The following is a 6265-nucleotide window of genomic DNA, read 5'->3' on the forward strand; positions in this document are numbered from 1 at the left end:
TACCCCTGGGATTGAAAATTGTACTACCACTCTCAGCATAGCAGAATTGACGGAAAAGCTATTTTTAAACGTATTACAAAGATTTCTTCGAATGCCCGCTCCTTTTGGTGATGAACACGCACCATACAGATGGCTAAACTTTTATTTCTCCATCAAGCCTTTTGTTATCGTTACACAATGCCTAATCAGATTAATCAAGGACGAAATGGTGGGCTTCAACAGTTCACCAAGCAATGGACTGATGCACATATTTTAGGCTGCCGCTTACTTTACCAGGAATGTTTTATGTCGCTTAGCCGCTTCTGTCCACCTGTTAGGCGCAAGAAGGTAGCACCGCTCCCCAAGTTGCCCGAGGGGGTTGTTATTTTGCCGACTCGAGGAGCCACCTGAAAAAAGTATAAAACTGCCTTGAAGAAGATACTCAATGTAGCGCGAATAACCGTTGGAGGAAAGATATTGCACACACCAACTGTTAGAAATAAGAAAAGCTGTTATATAATGAAGTTATGCGCACTGAGCTTAAAAATCTTCCCACCATATCCCCATGGTGTGTTAGCTTGGTCAACGGTGAGAGGCCTGTCGGTCAGACCTTTTTAACGCAGGATGTGATTATTAAGTCTCCTGCGAGGTGGGGATAGAGCAGGAGAAATAGGCATAGCGCCATAAGACGCGTCTCATGATCAACGGATTCAAGGACAGCAGCTACTTTCGTAGCAGCTTGTTGGGCACACTTAAAAGATTAGGTCATTCTCATATCCTGTTTGGGTGCCTTGGTTGCCGTTTCCAGTAAGCGGTCGGACGCAGGCTCCATAGAGCATCTGAAAGTCCATGCAAGTAATATGAGGGAGAAGTTATTAAATCTTCCATAGATCGCCGGATGCATTTTGGGCCAACATTTTACGGCGCAGTGGAAATGGCATGTTTGCAGACAGCCCGGTAGCTGGTGACTATGCTGACAATGCCCTCTGGTCCATTCACATCATGCAGGACAAAGGCGCCCACGGAGTCAACAAGGGGTAGATGCTAGTCCGTCCTCAATATTTTGCAGCGTCTACATATATTTGGAGGGCGCTGACACTTGAACCCCAGGAATTTATATCGTCCGCAAATAGACATGGAATTAAGGGAACATCTGAAAGTTTGTATACGTAGATCAGAAACAGAATTGGCCCGAAAACAGCGTTGGGGAACCACATTGGCACCCAGCTAAGGAAAAATTAGGTCGACCCCACTTCCACTCATTTTGTTGTATCTGAAAGGGGCGCCTAATCCGTAATAGAATTTACATTTAATCCCGTAAATCTCCAGCTTTGGAGCAGCAGGAGGTGTGTGTAGTCAAGAAATTCGGCACCTGCAACGAGTCCGTCGTGTTTAGCCGTCCATAATTGCGAGTCACACAAGAACGGATTAATACATGTAGCACTGCGGATATCAAATTGCTTTTGGTGAGATGTTTTGAGGTGGTCCGCTTCAGAATTCGTTCCATCACACTGCACGTTACGCCAGTGAGGCCTACAGGCCGGTAGCTCTCGGTGCCCGAGCTATCTTCCATTTTCAGTTTTACCGCTCTCCCAATGACCAGAAGCTGCTTACACCTAAGCTGTGAATTTACCTTTTCAATCTCTTTCTGTATCGTTCACTAGTATTAGACACAACTTAACCCACTGATTTAAAGAGATCAAGCATGTTCATTGTGACGAAAACTGAACCAAGAATACACTCCCGGGGGTCAACCTTCGGTGAACTTTCCTCGCTTAAAGCGCAACTTCGACGCGCACAATCGAACGCTCGACCCCAACAAAGCTTGATAACCGATGCAGTACTCTGTGTGTCGTTAACTGTATGAGACCTGCGTCCCGGTCGAATGCGAGGTCAATTAAAGATACATTACTTGCTGCCATCATTATTTAAATGTTGTTGACGTTTTGCTTTCCAGCAAAGATCTCTATATAAAAGTTACCGTTGGCGGATTGTTTGTCGCTACCGGCAGGTTTCACGAGTACAATCGATCTTCTTCTGGCTTTTGCTGACTTTCCGCTGTCTTTTTAAGGCACTTGTCTCAATTTGACGTCCTACACTAAGTCAAACGTTGGGAAAGGGTTCGACACTGTGAGAGGTTTTTTAATTTCAAAGTTTAAATACAGTGGAATAGTTTGCTGTGATCCAAGTTTTCGGCCGTTTACTGATTTCCGATGATATCTTGGGGATCTGTCAAAACGTGGAAGGTGCTGCATCCAAGTTTTAACGGTGTCCCTTAGAAGCCCCCAAACACGTGCTGTGTAGTTCAAAAGTTACTTTGTGAAATTCAGTAATGAACATCCCCTGCGGGAAAAGGCACCCCTTGATTTTCGATGGCTGCTTCATACGCCGGAGTAACCTTAAGTTTGTCTAGGCCCTGATGCATCATTTAAACTGCACGGCGGTTATGAGGAGAGAAGACGCTAAGCCCAATTTTTTGTTTTGATCTATGTTCGTCCGGCGTTGCAGGAAACTGTTGAGCAGGTCTCTGGTACACACCTAGCTGTTCAGGTGGTGTGGCGAGAGCACTGTTCTGTCANACAGGAACCAAGACTACCTGAGCTATATCCAGGGCATTTATCAACATCAAAAAGTATTATTATTACTTGCGAAGCGTCCGGCAAGAAATAACCTGCAGTCATAGATTCGGGGTCTACCATGGTTAACCTTGGGCAAGCCTTATGCAAGGTAAGCACATACAGGCCATGTAGCTTAAGACATGGCTCGAGTCATTCATTTCTCTAATGATGCTGCAAAAAGTGACGTGTTTCAAACGGGCTCGCAGCTCCAGTCGCTGCGCTTGATGCGAAAATCTCTGATGGCCGAGTATTTAAAATATCCGCGGTTGATCAGCATTCTGAATCGAGTTCCGATCATACAGGATAATGCTAGGTTCTCCTTTTCGATTTGAAGGAAGGTCTCTGACAAGAGCCTTCAGTTTTCTGGTGTATTTTTGGCCGATACTCATCAGACCACGCTTACGGGAGCTTCGAGGTACACTCGATCGTTTTGAGGCTTCGGCACTGACTTTGGGGAAATATTCTATCAAATCTCGCATACGCCAGGAGCTTTCTATTATTTGAACGGGTATATTTCATAAATACGTTGATATCTGAAGGCTCAGTATCTGACACATTAGGTATAAAGTTATTTGAGAGATTGGACGGCTTTATTCAGTTTGATCGATTCTATCCCGCGCTGAGAACATAAAGGGCAGTGCTACACCCTTTTTTCACTTGTGCTTTTCAGGTGAACGACAACCACTGACCGACAAGGACAAAAGCGACTCGGGCAACTTGGGCAATAGCCTCGATTCTGTGTATCAATCCGTGAATTTGTGAATCGTTCGCTTCCTTCGCCAATGGTGTTTCTGCCGGCTACGGTCTGACAGTTCCCTTATCTTATGTGACTGAAGCAGCGCGATAAGTCACTCTAAAAATTTTATTGCACGAAGGGTTTGTCTCTCCTCATTTGGATACCAGGGATCACATCCCTTCTACTGCCGTCGCGCTGGCCATTTTTTCTTCTCCAGATATACCACTGCATTGGATGATCTCTGTTGCTTCTAAAAGTAGGTCAGATTTGCTGTTGTGGAAGTTTTGCTTTCATACATTGAGGCTGCGATATAAGAAGTCCTACAACGAACGGCCTTTTCGTCCACGACTGTGCTCTACAACAGCCATTACCCCCAACCAATACACTATCGACTAACCCAAGGCCACCGGCCTGTTCAGCCCCACGCACAGCTCTGATTGGTCGATACAACAACCAATCATTTCCCAGTATCCGTTGTTTCCAGTCTGTCGGCTGTGACCTGTTCGCGGAGCTTGGCATCCAGGCTGCGCACATTCAAACACCAGTCGTGGTCGTGCCTTTTGTGCGAGACTGAGTGGGTAAATTCCTACCCTTCCGTTTCTAAGCGGCGTCTATGACTCTAAAGTGATTAGGTGGTTCGCGTACTTTGGTTGACCAGCATTAAACAGGCGTTGCTTTGTTATTATTTCCTCGTTTCTGGCTGCCTCGTTTGGTGGCTTCAATCCCACATTTCTGTTCCTCCGTTGTGATTTGGCGTACTCATTGTCCACCGCGCAGTGAAAAGGCATTGGAGCATCTTTATGCGTACAGGCGCTCCATAATCTTGGTGTTCATCTACTCCCAAAGTGCGTTCGATTCCGTTGACTTGCTAGGCTTCAGGACAAAAGTACGTAAACATGGAGGGTTCACCAAAAACTTTTTACAAGCAGTGATGTCCAACAAGGATGTCAATCCTCACCACTTTTTGTTCAGTTTTGTCATTGATGCGAAAATAATGAGAACTCTGAAAGGTCTTCAAAACCTCCCATGTTCAGGTCCCTCCGACCGAGAACATTGTCGACCTTGAATAAGACTACGTTGCTCTCACTTTGGAAGAAGAGCAGGAACCGCAAGCATCACTAGACGAGCTAAGCGAGATCATTCAGTTCTCTCGAATGTGGTTCCCTCCCGAAGCGTGCAAAGTCATGCTTCAGGTTTTACAGTCTTTTAAAATACCTCTAAAAATTCAGGAGTTGACATCGGAAGGCTATACTTATCCTAAAAGTGCATTAGCTTTGACGGTAATGTGATATCTCAGTGTTTGAGGCGCGCACTTACTGACCAGGTCTGTGGTTCGAACCCAACCTCAGCACCTCGGAGCCAAGTTTGGAGGGAGGGTAATAGTATAGGATTATGCGGATGTTGTCATTCTGCTGTGGTGATTATTTGTCCGCACAACCTATCGTAAACAGGATAACAGTGGTTGTTGCATTCACTACACGTTTTGCACCCTCAGGGTGTTAGGTCATCCTTCTGTCCTCTTGAAATTCCCTGAAATTTTAGAATGAAAACGGTTGTTACGTATGTCGCCAGCTGCACTAGCCGTTGTTGTACCGCAACACATGAAGTTCATCTGCTGATATACAGGCGCGACAAGCCAGGTTGTTTCGTTTGCTCATCAAGGAATTCCGCTGGAATTAAGAGGCCGTGTATGCAAAGTAACCGTAAGAGACTGGTGAGAGACTTGGCCCCTCCGAATCGAGGACGCACTAGCCGTTGTTGTACCGCAACACATGAAGTTCATCTGCTGATATACAGGCGCGACAAGCCAGGTTGTTTCGTTTGCTCATCAAGGAATTCCGCTGGAATTAAGAGGCCGTGTATGCAAAGTAACCGTAAGAGACTGGTGAGAGACTTGGCCCCTCCGAATCGAGGACTCTAAACCTTCAAATTTTCTATCATTGGTACCTTTGTGGTATAGGAGGAATTGGCTGGCTGCAGCGACGATGCAAAGTGGCTTTACGTAAGCGAGTGATTGGTTGCTAATCGGAATCACTAGTCATCATCATCATGATCGTCGTCATCATCATCATCAAAGACAGCAACACCAGTGTTGCCACTGATGTTTCACTGCCGTACAACCATAAAGTTTGTGTAGTTGTATATATATATAATTGTATTAAAAGCCCTTGATGATGACGATGATGAGGACCTAGTGTTGGCTACTGAGGTGCCTACTCCTCCAACCGCTCAATCAGACAATCTAGAGAGAAACTGACAGCACGAACGCCACTGACATCGATTAGCCGCCATTTCTTGCAACGTCTCCAGCCAAGCACAGACGGGGTCACGGGGACCCCATCCTGGAAGTCGCACAACACCAACAACACCCAAACTCTTCGTGATCTCTTTCACGCCTTTCTGCCAAGTCATGTGCTGTCCACCTCGCGGTTTGCGCCATCCTGAAGGAGGCACGGAGAACAACACTCGTCTCGGTAGACGGTGTTTCGGCATGCGTAGCACATGACCGAGCCATCGCAGTCGATGATGCTGGATGCTTTTCCGGATTGAGGTGCCTGAAGCACAACCAAATACCCGTTTTCTAGTCGCCTCGTTACTGACACGCTGACGCCATCCACAACCAGCCACTCTTCTGAGGCATCGGTGATCGAAAACCTGAAGACGCCTCGCATTATCTGTCCGCAGCGGCCATGTCCGCGGACAGATGGTGAACTGCACATACAAAAATCGAAATCACTAGTGCAGCACATTGAGCTTACTAGGGTGAAGTCGTTAAAGAATTACTATGACTGACCACCGTTTACCATAAAAAGTGATGTTTTCCGTCCTTTGCGAAAGTTTCGCGGGGAGTAGACCATGGTATGGCATCGTAAAATGAAATATACTGAGGCCTACTGGACTGTTCTGGGATCTCAACGTCTTCCTGACTTGG

The sequence above is a fragment of the Opisthorchis viverrini genome (genome assembly GCF_000715545.1).
Source record: "Opisthorchis viverrini unplaced genomic scaffold opera_v5_109, whole genome shotgun sequence".
Taxonomy (NCBI): domain Eukaryota; kingdom Metazoa; phylum Platyhelminthes; class Trematoda; order Opisthorchiida; family Opisthorchiidae; genus Opisthorchis; species Opisthorchis viverrini.